The following is a 23,235-nucleotide window of genomic DNA, read 5'->3' as shown; positions in this document are numbered from 1 at the left end:
GAGACAGGAGGATCCGGGTTCACGGCCAGCCTCAGCTACTTAGTGAGGCCCTCTGCTACTTAGTGAGGACCCTGTTTCCAAATAAAGAATAAAAACTAGGGCTAAGCCGGGCGTGGTGGCACACACTTGTAATCCCAGCGCTTGGGAGGCTGAAACAGGAGGATTGCGCAGGTTCGAAGCCAGCCATGCTGGTTTAAGAGACCCTGCTTCCAAATAAAAAAGTATAAAAAATAGGTCTGGGAGTGTACCCCGGAGGGGTAGAAGGGCTTCCAGGAACCCCAGTACCACCAAAAAAAATAAAATAAAAAATAATAATAATAATAATAAAAAATAAAAATAAAAACTAGGTCTAAGAGTGTAACTCGATGGTAGAATGACCCCTGGATTCCATTCCCAGTATGGCAAAAAGAAAGAAGAAAGAAAGAAAGAAAGAAAGAAAGAAAGAAAGAAAGAAAGAAAGAAAGAAAGAGAAAAGAAAAACCCTAACAGAAAAATACTGCAAATTTACTCAAACCCCTGCCAGTAAATTTAGCACTTACAGGGTTAACGTTACAGCGCCAACCTCTCTGGCTTGGAATACCAGGGGGGAGGGTGTGAGGCCCTTGGGGAGCCTGTCCCTCTCTGGTTTATCTAAGTTATGTTCCTAGAAACTGATTCTTTTCTTCTCCCACTTGGAGGAAATAGCAACACAAATTTTTAACAATAGTGGCCCACCCAAAGCGCACACTTTTCCTCCTACCTGAAGAGAGCAAAGCTGAAGGCAGCGGCAGGCTGGGCTCTTCGCTTGGTTTTTTTTTGGTGGTGGTGGGGTGCTGGGGATTGAGCTCGGAAGCCTTCTACCTGCAAGTCACCGCCAAGCACGCTGTCTCGCTATCGCTGAGATGTATCACAGCGAGAAGATTCAAAGCAAAGTTAGCAAACGCCAGACGCCTTCTGCGGAGCCAGAGCGGCGCTGCCATCGGTGACGCCCATGGAGGCCCAGAGCAGAGAAGGGGCCTCAGCCCAGCCGGCAGGTTCTTGTCAGAAGATGCACAGATTCATTCAGGAACACGAGCTAGTGTAGGGTCCACTCAAAGGGAGAGGGAGTGGGGTGCTCGAGCGCAAGGCGCACTTTGGGGGTTCCAGGCTTTTCTTTTGAAGAAAAACCTGTTAAGTGAGAAGAAAGAAGCCAGGAGTGGCGGTGCACGCTTGGAATCCCAGCATTCGGGAGGCTGAGACCGGAGGATCGCGGTTCACGGACAGCCTCAGCTACTTAGCGAGGCCCTCTGCAACTCAGTGAGACCCTGTTTCAAAATAAAGAATGAAAAACTGGGTAGAGGGTGTAGGTCGGAGGTCAAATGCCCCTAGGTTTCATCCCCAGATCTGCAAAAAAAAAAAAAAAAAGTGACAAGAGAGGTACTGGTGGTGTCAGCCCAGTGAGACTGGCTCTTTTGCCCACGGAGCCCGGAGCTGTCCACGCGGTCTGGTTTCACTCAGAATCTTTAGGGTGCGGTCATCTAGGTAACAGTGCCCGGGCTGTCCCCACAACGTAGGTTTTTAACACTCTCCTACTCGCCTCCTGTTAATTAGTATAAAAATACAGTCTACAAGCTAACAGGGCATAGAGGCACTAATTAACTGGACTTGTGGGACTCTTAGATTTATTGGACCTTTAATAATTTAGGCCTGGAGAAAGACAGGCCTGGGAAGTAAAAGTGAGGGTGTTTATACAGTTTTTATTTATTTAATTTAATTAATTAATTTATTTATTTTTTGGTGGTACTGGGGGTGGAACCCAGAGGCTCTCTACCTCCGGGCCATACTCCCAGACCTATTTTATATTTTATTTGGAAACAGGGTCTCACTAAGTTGCTGAGAGCCTCACTAAGTAGCTGAGGCTGGCTTTGAACCTGTGCAATCCTCCTGTCTCACCCTCCCAAGCGCGGGGATTACGAGTGTGCGCCACCACTCCTGGCTCTTCATGCAGTTTTTAGACTTAAAGTTACAAGCCTCTTTCCTTCCCTGTTTGTCTCCTTTCTACTTGTCTTTCTGTTCTACCTCATTTCCATCAATCCCAGACTTTGATCCTCCCTCTCCCTCTCCCTCTCCCTCTCCCTCTGTCTCTCTCTCTCGTGGTATGGGGGATTGAACCCAGGGGCATTCTACCTCCGAACTATATCCCCAGCCCTATTTTTATTTTTATTTTGAAATAGGTCTCCCTAGGTTGTTGAGAGCCTCGCTACTTGTTGAGGCTGTCCTCGAACCTATGATCCTCCTGTCGCTGCCTCCCAAGTACTGAGATTACATGTGTGTGCTACCACGCCTGGCTTCATCCCTTATTTTTAAGGGTTTAGGAGGATCGAAGATCCATCTTTCAGAATTGTTTCGTGCTGACAGGGTTTAGTCCTGCTTAGCCAGGGATAGAAAGTCTTGCCCTAAAGAAATTTGTAATCCCAGCATTCAGGAGGCGGAGACCAGAGAATTGTGGTTCACGGGCAGCCTCAGCTAATTAAGGAGACCCTTTGCAACTCAGTGAGACCCTGTTTCAAAATATAAAAAGACTAAATATAGGGCTGGGAGTGTAGTTTGGAGGTAGAATTCCCCTGAGTTCCATCCCCAGTACCAAAATAAATTAAAAAAAAAAAAGAAGGTGTAAGACAATGAATTCAGTTGATGGATGGGATGGGTTGGAATTCTCACATTTCCATCTTAATCGAACTATCGTAATCCAGAAGGTACCCATTTTACCCCAAAATTAGAAAGGCAAGGGCTGGGTGTGGTGGTACACACCTGTAATCCCAATACTTAGGAGGCTGAGACAGGAGGATCGCAAGTTCACGGCCAGCCTCAGCTACTTGTGAGGCCCTCTGCAACTTACTTAGTGAGACCCTGTTTCAAATAAAAAAGAATAAAAAATAGGGCTGGAGGTGTAGTTCGGAGACAGAATGTCCCTGAGTTCAATCCCCAGTATTGAAGAAAAAAAAAAAAGAGAAGAAGGCAAGGGCTGAATAGTAGAAGCAGAAATATAGCAACCAAAGAGGCCAAGACTGGCAGCAGCCAGGCGAGGTTAGGGTTAAATGGCTTAGTAGTTTTAAAGTTATAATAGCTTTAACTGTTTCCCATATATCCTTGGTATTGCCTGGGTAGGCAGTTGTAAACCAAATAGTTTTCCGTAAAACTCTTGTCAGCGCTAGTTTCTCTTTGTTCAGACGCATTGACTAACAGACAGCGGGAGGGCTTTGCCAGGGCACAGACTCCGCCTTCTGAGCCACGCGGAGCCGGGGCTCACCCGTTTTCTATCGCCCTGTGAGCTGGTGAGTCTAGAGATTTCTCTAGCAGTTCGAATCTTGTCCAGTTTCCCCGGGATTGCTGGAATATTGAGCGATGAGGAGTTACTTCTCCCGTCAATCCCCAAAGCGATCCGTGCAGGGCTATCGCCCCAGCAGGAAGTAGATCAGACTCCTTTAACCCTCTGTCTGTGTAGTGAAGAGGAGAGGGTGCCTCGGGGGTCACTGGTGAAAACCTGCATCCTTTCTGCGGGAGAGACGCATAGCCCATTCCCCAGGCTCTGGTCTCATCTCTCAGTGCACTGTACAGAATATCCTTAATGTGTACAGAATATCCTTAATACGGCCCTGGGTGGCTTTGTTTTGTGTCTGTCGTGAAGAGCATGCCTCTAGGTAAGCACAGAAATCCAGGTTCAAGACTGCCCCCGACATCTCCTCCTCCTCCTCCTCCCTCCTCCTCCTTTTCCTCCTCCTCCTTCTTCTCCTCCTCCTCCTCCCCCTCCTCCCCCCCCCCTCCTCCTCCCCCTCCTCCTCCCCCCCCCTCCTCCTCCCCCCCCTCCTCCCCCTCCTCCCCCTCCTCCTACTCCTCCCCCTCCTCCTCCTCCCCCTCCTTCTCCTCCTCTTCCTCCCCCTCCCCCTCCTCCTCCTCCTCCTCCTCCTCCTCCTCCTCCTCTCCTCCTCCCCCTCCTCCTCGTTCTTGTGCTGAGAATGGAACTCAGGGACATTCTACCTCCGAGATGCCCCAGACCTGTTTTATTTTTTATTTGGAAACAGGGGTCTCACTAAGTTGCTGAGAGCCTTGCTAAATTGCTGAAACTGACTTCGAAAGCGTGTGCCCCCACGCTCGGCCTCCATATGTCTTATCTTTAGGAGCCAGTGAAGGGTTTGCTTAATGGCGATAGAGTGATTTTATTTATTCATTTATTTATTTATTTGCAGTACTGAGGATGAAACCCGGGGGCATTCTACCTTTGAGCTTCACCCCCAACCCTATTTTGATTCTTTATTTCGAAACAGGGTCTCACTAAGTTGCAAAGGGCCTCACTGAGTAGCTGAGGCTGGCCGTGAACCACGGTCCTCCTGTCTCGGCCTCCCAAAGGCTGGGATTACAAGCGTGCGCCGCCACACCTGGATTAGAGTGATGTTTTCACGGAGACCTTTAATGCTCATTGGTCGATATAGATTGTTAACTCATTGTTCCCAGGGGTTGTGAATTTTCCACGTGTTTCTGTAGCTGAGAGTGAGTGGGGCTCAGGTACAATTAGAAGTCAGTATAAAGATGGCTTAGAGGAGCGTGGAGGGAGGTTGAAGTAGCTTCTGTATGCATCCTTACAGCAGGAACCCGGGGCTTTTGCAGACAAAGAAGGTGCTAGAGGGTTTCCTAAACATGTGAATGGAGCTAGATTTTGTGGGTCCGCAAGGAGAAATTCAACAGTGACCACAACTATACAATTATACAGCTCTATTAGTCTACCAGGTCGAGGCTGAAGGTTGAAGAGTCCACACTGGGTGGGGGAGTGCCGTGGGAAGGCCAGTTTAAATTGTCAGGTGTGGATGGGTGGCACAGGCTTGCCGATGTCACTCTCATTTGACCAAACACCCTGCAGTGTTGGTTCGACATCCCCCAACCACAACCTGGGAGTGAATTGACAAATCCAACATTCTGAAAAGATGACCTCTCATCAGGTCTAGAGTCAAAGTGTAAATAAAATTATCTTCCCAGGGGTGGGAGACGGGGAGAGACAGAGAAAGACAGACATGGAGGCACATGGCTGTATTCTCAGCACTTGGGAGGCTGAGACAGGAGGATCGCAGGTTCAAGGACAGCCCAAGCAGTTGGGAGACCCAATAACCTAATGAGACAAAAAATAAAGAGAGCAAAGATGGTCCAGAGGTGGAGTGAAGTCACTGACAAACGCTGCCAATCACAACAGCATGTGCTTTGCTTTACTGTGGCTTCAGAGGATTTGCACAAATGGGAGTAAAATGATAGTATTGCCAAAGAAAGCTGATCCTCCAGCCAAGAGATCCATTCCTTATTTTATTTTATTTTTTGGTGGTACAGGGGTGGAACCCAGGGGCTTTTCTACCTCCGGGCTGTACTCCCAGACCTTTTTTATGTTTTATTTGGAATCAGGGTCTCACTAAGTTGCTGAGAGCCTCACTAAGTAGCTGAGGCTGGCTTCGAACCCATGCGATCCTCCTGTCTCAGCCTCCCAAGCGCGGGGATTACAAGCGTGCGCCACCACGCCCGGCGAGATCCATTCCTTATGAAACAAAATAATCCCCAGAGCTAAAAGGACAAGTCCCACAGGAATGAGAAGGATTAAGTTTCTTGACACACGGAGTGGAGCGGAGCTTACCTTACACACGATCCTGGTTCCTTTTGAACAGGACCCACAGGCCTCAGGGGCTCACGCGCTGTTACTGGAGGCCTCGCCAGGTCCTGATCCCATAAACTCCGCCATGTCAAGAGCTGCTCAGGAAGCCGGCCGTGGTGGCGCACGCTTGTGGTCCCCGTACTACTTAGTGAGGCCCTGCACGACTTAGTGAGACCCTGTTTCAAAATAAAGAATGCAAAAAATAGGGCTGCAAGGTTGTGTGTAGCTCAGAGGTAGAATGTCCCTGGATTTCATTCCCAGTACTACGATACATACATACATACATACATACATAGTTGCTCAGGCTCTTCTAGGGCGATGTCCAGTTGATCCATGGGGTTCTGAGAGGCCTTCGACATATCATCTTTGATCTTCCAGGGTGGCTGTCATGGGAGCAGAGCGCCTCACCCACTTCAGAGGTAAGGGCCATGGCGTCTGCAGCGAGTCCCCTCTTGGTAGAGAAGGCATCGCTTGGCCTGGGCAGTCTGGCTTCTGTGTTCAGGATCCACAGTGGAGGCAGCCTCAGATCTTGTCTCCCCTCTCTTGTGTGGGGCCCTGGGGCCCTCTGAGGGGCCGGGGCCTGTCGCCAATGCTAAGGTGAGTCACGGGCCTTGTTCCCCAGCCCGCCTTCGACCCTTCTGGACCCTATGCCGCCTTCAATTCTGTCCCCGTTGTTGAAAACCCCACAGGTCAGATTTAAAGGTTGATTAGTGGCAGCCTCCTTGGCACTTAGTGGGGCCCTCCACAACTTAGCGAGATCCTGTTTCAAAACAAAAAATAAAAAAGGCAGGGAGTGCAGTTCAGAGGTAGAGTGCCCCTGGGTTCAATCCCCAGCACCCCACCCCCATAAAAAGTCAATTAGTGGGAGTTTGAAATCTCATTATTTGTGTCTGGAGTTCTCGTCTAATCTCTGGGCTGATCGGCTGATAAGCCAGTCCCCAGTAATATTTGTCCTTCATGCAAGATAGATTCAATATCTGTTTATTTCCAGAGAGTTTCAGTAGACCTGATGTTTTATAATTAACTGGGCTATTTATGCAGTTCCTCGTCCCCTCAATTAAGCAAGTCATCGTGTAATTTTGTTTCTCAAGGTCAGGGCTTGGTCTGGGTAATTCCTAACTAGAGCTGTGGTGGGGGACAGCTGGTCGCGGTCCGGGATGAGTCACCACGCCCCTGCGCTGCTGCCCACATGTGGCTGTCTTCCTCAGAAGAGCACGCAGAAAAACTCACTTGACTGTCAGCCCAAGTTAAATCAAACATTAGAGTCCGTGCTTGGGACTCGTCTCTGAATTCATGGAGATCCTCTGAGAATGAGCCACTTTTGCTTGTACTGTGTTGAGTCTACTGGAGAAAAGGGAATCTGTACCCCAATAAGCTTCTTTCTCCATCCGCCGCCTCTCGAAGCAGATACTGGAAGGCAGCTGGATGATAGGAGATGCCGCTTCTCCTTACACGAGCAGGGCTGGGTCCCTCTGGTGATGGAGGCCAGGAGCCTGATATGAGGCTGGGTTCCTCCAGCAATGGAGGCCAGGAGCCTGATAGGAGGCTGGGTCCCTCTGGTGATGGAGGCCAGGAGCCTGATATGAGGCTGGGTCTCTCCAGTGATGGAGGCCAGGAGCCTGATATGAGGCTGGGTTCCTGTGGTGACGGAGGCTAGGAGCCTGATAGGAGGCTGGGAGCCTGGCAGGACTTGGCAGGGAGCCCATGGAGTCTGTCTGGACTTTCATAGGAAGCCTCTAGACGATCTCACACTGCCATCTACCAGGAAGTCCGGCGTCCCTGCGACTGGCGAGGCCGTCTAGACTTGGAATGAAAAAGCCGGCTCATCCCTTCTGCAAATCCGTGGCGCTCTGAGCATCTTTGGCTCTGATGAGATTACGGTGTCCAGGCATTGCTGAAGCCTTCTCCCCAGCCAGAATTATCCATCTTGGACTGAAGGACAAAAATCTTACTTTGTCATTTATAATCTTTCTTCATTTTAAAGCATTCTTTAGAGGAGGACTGCACAGGTTCTAATCCAGCCTCAGCTACTTAGTGAAGCTCTCAGCAACTTAATGAGGCCCTGTTTCCAAATAAAGTATAAAATTGGGAGACAGGAGGCTATCATGGGTTCGAAGCCAGCCTCAGCTACTTAGTGAGGCTCTCAGTAACTTAGTGAGACCCTGTCTCCAAATAAAATATAAGAGCTGGGCATGGTGGCACATGCTTGTAATCCCAGCATTTGGGAGGCTGAGACTAGAGGATTGCAGTTTGACAGCCTCAGCTACTTAGTGAGGCCCTCCGCAACTTAGTGAGACCCTGTTTCTAAATAAAGAATTAAAAAATAGGGCAGGGGATGTAGCTCAGAGGTCAAATGCCCCTGGGTTCCATCCACAGACCTGCGGGGGGGGGGGGGGGAAAGCATTCTTTAAATAGAGTTCCTCCAGTTTATAACCTTTTAAAAAATATCTTCCTCCATTGCCGACTTTTCCTTAGAGTTTTCTTTAATTTACATCTTAAAACAATCTTACAAGATTTCTGAATTTAGACAAATTACTCTTTTCTCAATGAATGACATATGTCATGCTTTTCTTATAGTTTTAAAATCAAGCCGGGCGTGGTGACGCATGCTTGTAATCCCAGTATTTGGGAGGCTGAGACAGGAGGACCGTGCTTCGTGGGCAGCCTCAGCTACTTAGTGAGGCCCTTGGCAACTCAGTGAGACCCTGTTTCAAAATAAACAATAAAAAATAGGGCTGGGAAGCCGGGCATGGTAGTGCACGCTTGTAATCCCGGCGTTCTGGAGGCTGAGACCGGAGGATCGCTGTTTGCAGACAGCCTCAGCTACTTAGTGAGACCCTGTTTCAAAATAAACAATAAAGAATAGGGCAGGGGGTGTAGTCAAATGCCTCAAGGGTCCATCCCCAAACCCGCAAAAAAAAAAAAAAAAAAAAATAGGGCTGGGGATGTAGCTTGGAGATAGAATGCCCCTGGGTTCCATCCCCAGTACTGCAAAATAAATAAATAAATAAATAAATAAATAAATAAATAAATAAATAAATAAATACTAAATAAATAAATAAATAAATAAATAAAATCAAAGCACAGCATGCATTAATTGGATTCTTTGTACCTAGAGCTATATGTTCATTAGAATTTTAACTCTTAATAACCTTTTCCTTTAGTGAAGACCTCAAAATGAAGCAATATTCAACTGCTTTTCCATATACCAACAATTTACCAAAACATACTTAATAGGGCCCAATATGTTATCATATAGACTTTTAAAAATCCAAAGTAAGCCGGGCGTGGTGGCGCACACTTGTAATCCCCAGGCTTGGGAGGCGGAGACAGGAGGATCGCGCAGGTTCAAGCCAGCTTCCACTGGCTTAAGAGGTCTGGGAGTGTAGTCCAGAGGTAGAAGGGTTTCCAGGAACCCCAGTACCATCACCAAAAAAAAAAAAAAAAAAAAAGTCCAAAGTACTTGAGTTTATATTTAACAGTTGATGAGTTAGTATTTTAACTTAGTTATAAATGACTCGAACATCTTACCTCTATCATAGAACTTTTAGATTTTAAATTATATGAAGAACATTCTTACATTTATCTTACTTAATTCACCTGATTCATTTGAACAGTTATTTATAGGTTACCCATGACAACCAGGATATCAGACAAGCACAGTTAACATTTTAATTTACATATATTATTTGTTAAAGAAAAACTCTAAAAGCAATAGGTATTGCTTTTAAATATCTGGCAGAGACAAACACAATCCTAATTGGCTAGCCATTTAGGCAAAAATATGTATTCTAAAGACATCTTTAATTTTATCCTAACAAAATTTTAAGTTGAGCCAGGCATGGTGGTGCATGCTTGTAATCCCAGCTCTTCGGAGGCTGAAACAAGGAGAATCACACAGGTTCGAAGCCAGCCTCAGCTACTGAGTGAGGCTCTCAGCAACGCAGTGAGACCCTGTTTCCAAATAAAGTATAAAATAGGTCTGGGAGTATAGCCTGGAGGTAGAAAGTCTCTGAGTTCCAACCCCAGTACCATAAAAAAAAAAAAAAAATTAAGTTAACTTTGTTTTTGCAGTACTGGGGATGGAACCCAGGGGCATTCTATCTCCAAGATATACCCCAACCCTATTTTTTATCCTTTATTTTGAAACAGGGTCTCACTGAGTTGCAGAGGGCCTCACTAAGTAGCTGAGGCTGTCCTTGAACCATGATCCTCCCGTCTCAGCCTCCCGAATGCTGGGATGACAAGAGTGCCCACCACGCCCGGCATAAGCTAACTTGTTTTTAAGAGGTTCACCTAAGTGCTGTGAGCTGCCAGGCTCTGGGTTTCTGTGCTGTCACCGTTTGAGCGGTCATTTAAGCCAATTTGGTGCCAGGTAAACAACGGACAGACGCAAGCATGCATGCAAGGGCAACAGACAGTACACACACGCACACAAACATGATAAAGTAGAAAGGAAACGAGGGAGACACAATGCTACAGCCTTTATTTGCTTATTTACCAGGTGCTGGATCCCTACAGGTAGGGAACGAGAAAGTTACTGATAAGTCGGGTCCGTACTCATGTGACCTCTGCGCGGGCAGAGGGGCGGAACCCATGCGAGAAAAGCATGTTCCCACGAGTAAACCCCAACCCCCGAGCTGCATACCTTAAAAGAAGGGCCCTGCCCTTCCAGCCTCGGATGGGCCCCGCTGGTCCCCAGAACTGCCCAGCTCCATCCCCAGGAGGGCAGTACCATTAAAGGCTGATACCATGCACATGGATGTCCCCCGTGCTTTATGCTGCGCCGGACCTGTACTTTAGTTACAAAAGCTCACTAAATAGACTGGGCACCAGACTCAGAACTTTGGGAACCTGTCCCAGATTTTTGTTGGGTGATACAGACACAGGGAAGGCCAGTTCAGCTGGGGGTGTCCAGGGCAGCACCTGCCCGTCACAGCTGACCCCAAAGTAGGGGAGTGGGGGCCATTTGTCATCAACGAGGCAGGGCCACGTGGGTCATCACCGCAGAGGGCCCCCGCTTCAGCACCCTCGAACCTAAGGGCCAAGATCTCTTCTTTTTAGTCACAAGAGAGTTTGAGGGGTAACCCTACAATAACCAGTTGAGATAACAACCCTTGAAAAATTGCCTTTCAAGTAAAGACGGTAGGGGGGAGCCCCCAAATAGATGGACAGAGGGCCAAAAGCCTTCAGTTAGACGAAACGAAACAGAACCAAAAAACTAGAGGTTTCTGCCCAAAAGGAAATAGCTTTTTTTTTTTAAGTTAGTTACTCTAGTAAAAGAACACAGAACAGTTATATTAGACCAAAATGCACTTCCAGATCAGAGCAAGACCAGGTGTTCCCAAGAGCGAGAGCCCAGGAGGGCGGGGCGCTGCAGCAAATCAGAGCCCCCGCCCCGTGACGCCCCGAGTCTCTCCTGGGAGCTGGGCTCGCGGGTGCCCCTCAAGGCTACGCTTTTTTTCTTTTCTGTTGTCCAAAAGGGGTTACAAGGAAAAGCCCTGGCAGGTGTAAAGCACAGAAGAAAGTGTTCTTAGAAAAACTTTGCCGAGGGCAAGAGGGAGCGAGAGGGAGAGAGAGAGAGAGAGAGATATCCAAATTATCTTTTATAACAAAATGAAACTAATTAAGATCTTATAAACTGCATATATATATATACATATATATATATTTGTGTGTGTGTGTGTGTGTGTGTGTGTGTGTGTGTGTGTTACTGGGGTTCCTGGAAGCCCTTCTACCTCCGGGCTACACTCCCAGATCTATTTTATTTTTGGAAACAGGGTCTTTTACGCCAGCTCGGCTGGCTTCCAACCTGCACGATCCTCCTGTCTCCGCCTCCCAAGCGCGGGGATCACAAGCGTGCGCCACCACGCCCGGCGTAACTGCTTATATTTTTCACGTTTTTTTATTTTTCTGGTTTTGTTTTGTTTTCCTTTGATCTCAAGGAAATCTGGGAATGAATTCACAGATGTGTACATTCCAGCTAAGCCCCTGGTCAAGATAAGCAGCCCTGAGTAATAAATGATCCTGCTGTCTGCAGTAGCAGGAATGAGAGAGAAAAAAAAGTTCAAAGACTCCACCAGGCCCAAGATGGCACCAAGGGCCACCCGACAGTCGCTCAAACTTGCATGGCTTGGGATTTCCCAGCCACCCAAGAAGGGGAGCCATGGCCAGTGAGCAGAGCAGAGCAAGCTAACGCCTTTCCATCTTTGAAAGTGAAGGGGGCAAGAGAGATGGGAAGCCAAGGAGCTTGCAGATCCTACGTCGTAGCCGAGGCACAGAGCAGGAGAGAGGCACTCAGGCAAGTCCAAGTCAGTGTGCCTCAGTTTACCTCCCGCTGGCTCACCACAGAAACGTCGCCATAGGGTGCTCTAAGAGGTCCCAAGAGACAGAAGGGGACCCGACTCGGCCCCGGCTGGTTCTTAATCCCACAGAAAGGAATCCCAGGACAGGTCAAAAGAGGCCCAAGTAGAGATTTATCGGGAAAAAAAAAAAATGGGGGGAGGCCCGCTCAGAGGGGGCGTAGTGCGGAGCTCGAGCCCCCCCCCTTTTTTTTTGCAGTCCTGGGGATGGAACCCAGGGGCATTCAACCTCTGAGCTATACCCCAGCCCGATTTTTTATTCTTTATTTTGAAACAAGGTCTCACTGAATTGCAGAGGGCCTCACTAAGTAGCTGAGGCTGGCTGCGACCCGCGATCCTCCTGTCTCAGCCTCCCGAATGCTGGGATTACACGTGTGTGTCACACGCCCGGCTCGGGCTCCTCTTTTAAAAAAGAATTGGCAAGTGGTGAGCAAAAGAGAGATACGTGGGGTGATGTTGGCCCAATGAGATTGATTCTTTTGATCAAGGTGTGCAGAGCTGGTCATGGTGGTCCAGCTTTACTCAGACTATGTGGGTCACAGTTATTTAATTAATAGAACGCACGTGGACTGGGTAGACCTAGTGGGTAGCCATATAGCTCCGGAGGCTTCTTTTAAGTAGTCTAAAAATACAGTCTGTAAGCTAACGATGTGTACAGACAGTAATTAACTGGACCCTTCTTCTCTAAGATTTATTGGAGCTTTTAAGAATCTAGGCCTGGGGGAAACAGGCCTGCGGAGTGGAAGGCAGGGTGGTCATGGAGTTTTTAGACTTTGAGCCACAGTCCCCCTCTCCTTCCCCGCGCATCCTTTCTGCTTCTCTTTCTCATCTTGCCCTAACCACCCTCGTTCTCAGCAGGTGCTTGGGCTGAGTCTAGGAACTGAACTCACACACGACAGATGAACAGGAAAAGCTTGAGTTTTATCCATTTGATTTTGGACTGGGGATGGAACCCAGGGACATTCTACCTCTGAGCTACTCCCCGCCACCTGCCCTATTTTATTTTTTATTTTAATTTTTTTTTTGTGGTACTGAGAATTGAACCCAGAGGAATCCTACCCCTGAGCTACACCTCAGCCTTACTTTATTGTTATTATTTATTTATTTTGCAGTAGTAGATTTTGAACCCAGGGGCATTCTACCTCTGAGCTACATCCCAAACCGATTTTATTTCTTATTTGGGAACAGGGTCTTATTAGGTTGCTGAGAGCCTCACTAAATTGCTGGGGCTGTCCTCGAACCTGTGATCCTCCTGTCTCAGCCTCCCAACTACTAGGATTACAAGCGTGTGTCATCATGCCCAGCTTATTTTTTATTTTAAAACAGGGCCTCGTTAAGTTGCTGAGGCTGGCCTCAAACTTGCGACCCTCCTGTCTCATCCCCCCAGGTACTGGGATGACAAACATACACCATCATCCCCTGATGAATTTTATTAATTTCTACACGTACATGAAAACCCTCACAAGAGCGAAGACCCAAAGAAATATGGCCCATGCAGAGAGTTTTTCTATTACTTGGACAAAGAATGGTAAATTTGTGAAGAAATGACAGGAGAAAGGGATTTACCTGGGCCGGAGGCACCAAATTCTAGGGAAGCCACCGTACGATTTTTTTTTTTTTTTTTTTTTTTTGGTGGTACTGGGGTTCCTGGAAGCCCTTCTACCTCTGGGCTACACCCCCAGACAGACCTATTTTTTAACTTTATGTGGAAACAGGGTCTCTTAAGCCAGCGAGGCTGGCTCCGAACCAGCGCGATCCTCCTGTCTCTGCCTCCCAAGCGCGGGGATTACAAGCGTGCGCCACCGCACCCGGCATCACTGTACAATTTTGGGGGATCGTAAAACTAGTGAAGGTAAGAGCTCTTTTACTAAGTTTATTTGTACAAGTCTCTAGCAGCAATGACTGCTCGTCTCTGGTGATAAAGGTAATTTTCTCACGTTGGCAGAGCGAAGGTATCTTTCTTACAAGTTTTATGGCTTGCCACATGCAGAAAAGGCAGGTCAGCTAACTTTTTCTCCAAGTACAGCTTCTCAAGTGCTTTTAGGTGAATAATAAATGTGCCAGGTGTTATGTGCTCGGCTTCTTCATATATCAGGGAAACTTGCCAGAGACATTGCATTCATTTTTTTTTCCTAATTAGGGCTGGGCATATAGGCATGTCTTCCTAGCTTGTACCAAAATTTCCTTCCTAAAGGAATGCAGGTGTTCAGCACAAGTCACGTGGTTTGTACAAATGGTTTAGCACAGCGAGGCGTTCTCATTATTTAGAGAATTGTGGGAACGCTCCACAATCTTAAGTTTTCCGACATCAGCCAAGAGCCAACCTTGCAAACAGGTCTTTCTGAAGGTACCAGTCTCAGGCATGCCGTCTGAACTCTTTTGCACATACATTTCTAAAAAGGAAGAAAAGCAAATGACAATGCAGAGTAGATTAGAGAAAAAATATTATGATAAAAGAAAGAGGCAGAAAAGAAAAATGAGAAAATATAAGTCCAAGGATGGAAAAATGGTACCAAAAACAAATTGTCCTATAAGCATGGCATAATAAGTAAAAATAAGTACATAAAATCAGACAGGCCCTGAACTGATGCTTTATGGAGATCATTCAAGTTCCAGACTCTGGATATTGGACAAGCCTACTGGCTTATTTCGAGAGCTCTCTATTTCAGCTTTGCAAAATAGCAGAATTCAGTGCTGGACGTGGTGGCGCACACTTTTAATTCCAGCATTTGGGAAGCTGAGACATGAGGAACACAGTTCTCAGCCAGCCTCAGCTACTACTTAGTGAGGCCCTTTGCAACTCAACGAGACCCTGTTTCAAAATAAAGAATGAAAAATAGGGCTGGGGTCATAGCTCGGAGGTAGAATGCCCTCTCGGTTCCATCCCCAGTATTGCAAAAAATTTGAAAAAGCAGAACTCAGCTGGGCACGGTGGCAAGCGCCTGCAATCCCAGTACTTGGAGGCCATGACAAGAGGACCACAGGTTCAAGGCAAGGCCGTCAGCCACTTAGCAAGACCCTGTTTCAAAATTTAAAAAATATTTCGAAAGGGCTGAGGGTGTAGCACTGAGATAGAATGCCTCTGAGTTTAATTCCCGGCACCATGTGTGTGTGCACGCACACACACACACACACACACACACACACACACACACACACGGCACGCACACTGGCAGAACTCTTATTCAAGTGAGACCTTACTTAGAAGTAAAAGTATGAGCCAGCGTGAGCTCAGTGGGCGGGGAGGTCACTCCCTGTCCTCAGACTCCATGAACCACAGTTGAAAACCCCTGATTTGACACAACCTCACAAAAATTCCACATGCGGAAACCAAGGTCTCATGGGCTTAGAAACAGAACCCATTTATTTCGAGTCCCAGCTCCCTTTATTGATGTTATTGTAATTTCCAGTAAATTCTAATTATCCCTTGAAGAAAGCGGATGAAAGTCAACATTTCCTAGTAATCCCCGGATAAGTCCCCTCATTCATGAGACAGACAGACGTTGTAAATAAATAAGGGTCTGGCCTTTGGACAACCCTCCCAGGATGTCATCTGTTGACCTCACCGTGGCCGGTCTCGTTTAGGGCCCAGCACAGCAGCCTGCGGCCCTGCAGGCTTTAATGCCACTGGCCGGCAGTCCTTCTAAGCCTTTGCACTCTCCCTTTAAGATAACCTTCTACGCTGGCTCTGAACCGAGGTCGTGCAAACGCTTATTTATTTATGTATTTATTCATTTATTTTGCGGTACTAAGGATGGAACCCAGTACCATCCCAGTACCAGGGACATCCTACCTCCAAGCTACACCCCCAGCCCTATTTTTTATCCTTTATTTTGAAACAGGGTCTCACTGAGTTGCAAAGGGCCTCACTAAGTAGCTGAGGCTGGCCGCGAACCACGATCCTCCTGTCTCAGCCTCCCCAATGCTGGGGTTACAAGCGTGCGCCACCACGCCCAGCTCAAAAGCTTATTTTATTTCCAAGGCAGGTGCTGTAGCCCATGTTGCATCCTGTGTGATGCTTCACTGAGCGCCTTGAGGACCCCGCTAATGTTGCTGGAATTCTACTGGCCGGGGGCAGTCCGCCAGGGCGCCCGCGTTAAATGGAAGAAGTGGGTTAGAGTCGAGCGACATTGCCTTGAAAAACATCTCTTCCACTTCCTCCTTCATTTCTCAGCATTTCTCAGTACAGGAGCTGCTTACAAAATTGGCAAGAAAAAACAACAAAGGCAGGCTCAGGGTCTTGTAACTAGCCTCGTGTGTTTTCGTGCCTTCTGGTAGCGTCTCTAATCTTGAGGTATAGCCATTTTCTCTAGCTGGAGATTTTTAGTGTTGCTAATTGTATGCTTTGGCTAATGCATTCTTTGCTTTATCCTAATTGATGTCAAAAGTATTTGTGATTTTCTTCAGAGCTCAATTAGCTGTAATGGGATATTAGAATTGAGTAGGCCTTAGAAGCCGTTGAGCCGGTGTCCTGCCTGGATCCCTTGTGATACCCCGCCGGCCAGGCAGTCATCCTGTTTTTCTGGGTGTGCCCTCTGGGCAGAGGGCTGGTTTGCTTGGGTTCAGCATATGGGAGGGACTGAGAAAATCCAGCTTTAGGAGAAATCTCCTTTCCACAGCCCCAGTGTTGGCTCTGCCTTCTGGGCTGCAAGGGGCATGGCTCACCTAGAACCTGTGACTTCTGGGCTGCAAGGGGCATGGCTCACCTAGAACCTGTGACCCTCCTGTCTCAGCCTCCCAAGTACTGGGATTACAAGTGTGTGCCGCCACACCCGGCTTAGTTTTTAATTCTGAAACAAGGTCTCACAAATTTGCTGAGACCCTCACCAAATTGCTGAGACTGGCCTCAAACCTGTGATCCTCCTCTTAGCCTCCCAAGAACTGGGATTATAGGTTTGTGCCATCATGTCCAACTTCCAACATGTTTTGTTTTGTTTTGTTTTTGCAGGTCTAAAGATGGAACCCAGAGGCATTTGACCTCTGAGATATACCCCCTGCCCTATTTTTTATTCTTTATTTTGAAACAGGGTCTCACTAAGTTGCAGAGGGCCTAAGCAGCTGAAGCTGCCGCGAACCATGATCCTCCGGTCTCAGCCTCCCAAATGCTGGGATTACAAGCGTGCGCCACCACGCCTGGCTCCAACATGTTTTTTATTACTTCTTTCTTTGTGTGTGTGTGTGTGTGTGTGTGTGTGTGTGTGTGTGTGTGTGTATGTGTGTGTGTGTGTGTGATAATGAAAATTAAACCCAAGAGTATTCTACCTCTGAGCTACACCCCCAGCCTTATTTTATTTTTTAGTCTGAAACAGGGTCTTGCTAGGTTGATGAAAGTTTCACTACATACTGAGGCTATCCTCAAACCTGAGATCCTCCTGTCTCAGTCTCCCAAGTATAATTATAGGCATGGGCCACCAAGCCCAGGTCTTTATTATTTTTTAATCTTTTTTTCCCATGAAAATATGTCAGAGTCCTCAGAGATGATAAAATGTTAATACTAGAAGGAAACGTGGAGATCTGTGAGTGTACTAATTCTAGATTCTATCTGCATACTTTTGACACACTGCGTCTCTAGACTTTCACTGGATCAGCTGAGGACAAAGGTCAGGAAAAAGAAGCCAAGCCACCAGTTAAGTTAGGGCTAATAAACTGAGGGGAGTGGGACCGAGGCCCAGAAAAATAAGGCCACAGAGCCATACTAGATCCTGTTTATAAAGGTCCAAAGCAGCAGGGGAGACGAGGCACACACTTTCCTGGAACCCAGAGACCTTGCCCTGGCCGGGCTATCCCAACCCCACTCACTACAGCCCACGAGAAAGTCTCTGCCACCCAAATCCTTTCTTCCTCCGGGGTCTAGCTCGGATGTGATCTCTCTGGGAAAGCTTTCTAATCTTCCCAGGAAGAATCAGTCTTTTCCCATCATCTTTGTGGCAGCTGCAGCATTTACCCCCTGCCCCTGGCTCTTGGTCTGTTGGTATACGTGCCCTGTCTCCCGAGCGAGGTGGTAACTAGCCGGGGAAGGCAGGTTTGGTTCACTCCTTCTGGATGGGGATTTTAGGAGGGAGGCTTATTTAAATTAGTAGCTCATAAAAGTCCAAATTGAATCATTTTGCCTCTAAGGAAGAAAAACCTCAGGAATGGCGTGTTCCAGGAAGCAGTTGACAGGCCTATTTATACTGAATTGATAGATATCTTTGTTTTGGACTAGTGGCTCCTTCACTCTTTTATTTTCCTTTTTTTTTTTGGGGGGGGAACCCAGGGGCCTTCTACCTCTGAGCCACATATATCGGAGTCCTTAGAGATGATAAAATGTTAATACTAGAAGGAAACGTGGAGGTCTGTGAGTGTCCTGATTCTAGGTCCTAACTGGATACTTTTGTGCAGCACACACAGCTTCTCTAGACTTTCACTGGATCAGCTGAGGACAAAGGTCAGGAAGGAGAAGCCAGGGAGTCCCTGCCAGGTCCAGGGTTGATGGCCAAACTCTTTCCTGCTTCTACATCACATTGTCGCCTCCTGCGATTGCCCAAAGTAGAACTCCACCCCAGCTCTATTTTTTAGTCTTTATTTTGAGACAGGGTCTCACTGAGTTGCAAAGGGCCTCACTAAGTAGCTGAGGCTGTCCTCGAGCCTCAATCCTCTGCATTATAATCTCTAGATGAGCTTATTTTTCTTCTCTCTCTCTCTCTCTCTCTCTCTCTCTCTCTCTCTCTTTTTGTGGGTCTGGGGTTGGAACCCAGGGGCATTCTATCTCTGAGCCACACCCCCTCCAGCTCTATTTTTTATTCTTTATTTTGAAACAGGGTCTCACTGAGTTGCAAGGGCCTCACTGAGTAGCTGAGGCTGGCTGCGAACCGCAGTCCTTCTGTCTCAGCCTCTCAAATGCTATGATTACAAGCATGCACCACCACGCCCGGCTGCGTGTGTGTTTGTGTGTTTTACTGGGGATAGAATCCAGGGGCTTTCTACCTCTGGCTTTATACCCTCAGACCTAGTTTATATTTTATTTGGGAACAGGGTCTCACTAAGTTGCTGAGAGCCTCACTAAGTAGCTGAGGCTGGCTTCGAACCTGCACAATCCTCCTGTCTCAGCCTCCCGAGTGCAGGGATTATAAGTGTGGGTCACCATGCCCCGCACTCCTGCACTCTTGAGAATGGCGTCCCGAGCCCCTCAGTGTGTGCAGAGAGAAGGAGGCCCTGGGCTGGACTTTCCCGGGGAGGATGCCCGAGCTGCTCTGTGAGTCCCTGCCAGGTCTAGGGTTGGTGGCCAGACTTTCCTGCTTCTAAATCACATTATCGCCTCCTGCAATTCCCCAAAGAAGAACTCCCGAATTAAGCTGGGATGGAGGGACGAAGAGTAACCTCCAGAGACTTGGGCCCTGGTGTAGGGAGACTAAGGTCCTCCTCCCTCCTCCTTCCTCCCTGCTCCGTGCCAAGGGCTCCAGCTGGCAGTCACAGTGACTGACAATAGCCTCAAGGGCGTGGGCGATCTGTGTCCAGCTTCTGTGCCCTGCCCTGCCCTCTCCTCCACCCACCCTCCCGCACCAGGCGACAGCACAGCAGCCAGACTCAGGGTGTGGGGAAACTTGCCCCATCATTACTCAGGCAGGGCTCAGCCTGGAACAAGGAGGTGTGTGGCGTCCCCGGGCGGTCATGCATTAGGATCCCGACGTAGCACATTGTATGCCCATTAAGGAATAATCTTGAGCCGAGAAAGAATTTCTTTGGATTTCAGGGTGTGGGTTGACTAAAATCTTTTCTATACCTAGCTAAAAGATCCCCGCAGCAGATGAGAAAGGCCTGAGAAGGAGCTTGGGCTTTCCCTCCTGATTGCTGATTCAGAGAGAGGAGGAGGTGACCAGGGTGTTTAGATCTCTCCTAGCAGGGAGGCTCAGGGTGGAGTCCACTGAAAGGCTCTGAGTGACGGGACCACAGGTCATATTCCAGAGAAGACTTGACTTTGGCGTGGAGGCGGGCTGGGAGGAACAGCACTGGACGCAGAGGGATAAACTAGGGGCGATTCAGGGACATCCTGGGGCAGCAGGAACAGGATCCTGAACTGGAAGACAGGTCAGTTTGACCTTTTCAGATGGGCTGTAAGCAGTAACAAATCCACTTAGGAGTTAGAACTACAGGGCCTTCATTGATGGGCTGTGACAGGCAAGGAGTTAAAGGAATCCAGAAAGACGGCCAGGTTTTGTCTTGGTGCCACGATCCATACAGTTGTCCAGAGGAGAGAACCAGATCACAGAAGTAACATACCCAAGTTACCCGGCTCATTGTCCACCTAATTCCACCTAACTTCAGAACTTCCCTGTTTATAATTGTCTGGACCACAGTCACGAATACCTTTGGCCCTGACCATACAGCTGTGCTTTCAGGAGCTGTGGGCTTCGGTGGTGGCCACTGGGCCTTTGTTTACAAGGGCCCTTAGCAGCTAGTTTATTTGCAAGAGATGTTAAGTGCCTCCTCCACCTCAGCCCCTCCCAAGCTGCAGGCCTGATTAATGGAAGAGTACCAGCGGGGTCAGGCGGCCTGGGTTCAAGCCCTGGTTAGGCCACGCCACACCCTTCCCCTGTGTCCTTTGTTTGAAGACTGAAAGAGCTGGGCCAGGTACCCTCTGACAGCCATTTCCGCATCGACAGCTAAGATTGTGCATGTCTGGGGAACGGGGAATGTGCTTAGACGTGTAGAATTATAGGCTCCAGGCATCTTGAGGCCACTCGGCCCAACTTTCTAAATGATACGTTCCTTTCCTCTAAAGTGATCCCAGATGTGACCTCTATCAGGTGGGGTAGCCACAAGCCCCATGACGCACCGAACGGAACAGGATTTCTGGAGCGAGGCCACAACTAAGTCTCTTCAGATGTCCTCTAGGGACCTCAGCGTGAGAACCGGTCTCAGAGGCTGCTGGGAAGTCACCACGGCCCGCAGGATCCGGAGGCAGCCAGCAAGGAGGCTGGTGGCCTCCATCCACAGAAGAGATATCAGCCTGTTGATGAGCTGAGCGTTTGGGAGCAGGGAGAGAAGCCAAGCCCAGCTTGGTCTCTACGCTGTGTTCCTGGTGCCGGAGGAAGAGGCGGTAGGGCAGCAGAGCAAGCTCTCCAGCCTTCTCCCCAGAGGCCCATTTCCTTCCATCCCATCACTCAGCTGGAGCCCAGCACAGCGGCGACCTGCCTTGCTACAAGAACTCTGAGACCAAAGTACTGTTGGTTGCTCAGAGTAAGGCAAGATTATGTCCAGTGAAGGACGAGGAAGCCTTTGAGAAGCAGCCTTTACGAGCTCTTAATGGCTTAAATGTCATCAGCATCTGTCAGCACTTGCTGCAAATCCACCCTGCACCAGAAACCACACCTCTCTCTCTCTCTCTCTCTCTCTCTCTCTCTCTCTCTCTCTCTCTGGAGATGCAGACAGGCAGCAAAGATGCAGACCTTGCCTTTTGGCCTCTCAGGGCCAGGAGGCGGCAGACCAGGACGAACACGAAGGGCAGGTTCAGATCATCCAGGGAGAGAGGATGGGTGAGGAGGCCACGGCGGCATCACCACTGTGTTAAGGGGCCAAAGCTCGTATCCATCCATTCCTGCATTTGCTACTGAGGCGATGCCCCTTGGAAAGTCACAGGTTGGTACTTTCCTCTGGACGTCCTGCCCTTCGAGGCGAAAGGAGAACTACCCTCACCCCTTAGTGCAGGAGCATCAGAAGCCCACGTTGACAAACAGTGGTGTCCAAGGACCCTTCTCCACCCCTCACGTAGCTCTCCACAATCCCCTTCGGTGTCTCTTGTACCTTGTGAAATCGGTGGGACTTTCTCTGATTTCTAGAGGAGGAAGCCAAGGCTTAGGTTGACGTAGGCCGCGCCCGTGTGCACGTGCGTGGTGGCCAAGCAGGGACTCGGCATTTTAAATGCTTTCTGGATGGAGGGGAAGAGTGGATTAATCAACAGCCTTTCCGTCGCAGGGTATTCTCTGACCACGTCTGCCTGCTACACCCACACTTGCAGGGGGGATCGGGATCATTACATACTTCACCCACTTCCTGTTTAATCCCAGTTTGGCTATTGCAACCCAGGAGAATAATGGCAATTAGATTGTCTTGGTTTGGCCGTGGGTAGTTATAGTCATGACATCTTAGCGAGTTCCTCCTATGACCACTCTAACAGAAGATGCCACCGCAGACCTCGGGATGTCCAGGGCTTAAGCGTAAGGTCAGCTTGACTTTCTCAGATGGGCTGTAAGCAGTGACCCATAGACGTGAGCAGGAAATATTTCCCAAGCTCCCTAAGCGTTCCAGTAGATTCTCAGAGATAAACTGGCTCCCAGGCTTGGGGTTCCTATGCTCAGGGACACTTGTTCTCTGTGAATCAAAGTAGAATGTAGAGCTTTGCAAAAGATCCTGATTCAGAATATGGTCCTATCAATTGGCTTTTAGAAAAATGTTATAGATTCAGAAGTTTCCTTGTAACGGCAGTAGAAGTTGCAAAAGTCAGGCATGCACATTTGAGATGAAAGAGGAGCCCACCCTTACAGCTCTGTAGCGGCCAGGACGGTGAAAGTCCTGGGTTATTTCCTTTCTCTGTGCAGGCCTCATTTTCATTTCTAAACCTGCCTCGTAAGTTTGGCTCTTGTCAAATGACAGCAAAGCCCCATGAACCACAGTCAAACACACAGGGACAGACTGGCCGGGGAGCCCCCGCCCCACAGCGATCCTTTGCTGAACATAGGCCATCTCAGGATGAAGAGACCCTGAAACAAGAAAGCCAGGCCTTCGCCCTGGAGGGGCTTAGCCCAGGGAAGAAGTGTGGACAGAGTAGAGAGGGTCTGTGTCCTAACGCGAGGACCCAAGGAATGGCCGCAAAAGGGGTGAAGGAAGTCCAGAAAATCTCACAGAGGACGCCGTCTCTGAGCTTCAAGTTCATACTGGTAGAGGCCAAGCGTGGTGGCGCACGCTTGTAATCCCAGCATTCGGGAGGCTGAGACAGGAGGACTGAGGTTCGAGGCCAGCCTCAGCTACTTAGTGAGGCCCTTTGCAACTCAGTGAGACCCTGTTTCAAAATGAAGAATAAAAAATAGGGCTGGGGGTGTAGCTTTGAGGTAGAATCTGGATTCCATCCCTAGTACCGGAAAAAACAAACAAACAAACAAATCCATCCAGGTAGAGAATAGAGATGCTCCCTGGCCTTGTGGTTCTCTATGTGGAGTGCCACCTGTGTGTTTCCTGTGCTTGCATAAA

Source organism: Muscardinus avellanarius, assembly GCF_963383645.1.
Source record: "Muscardinus avellanarius genome assembly, chromosome: 19".
In the NCBI taxonomy this organism is placed as follows: Eukaryota; Metazoa; Chordata; class Mammalia; order Rodentia; family Gliridae; genus Muscardinus; species Muscardinus avellanarius.
Note: the sequence above shows the minus strand (reverse complement) of the source record.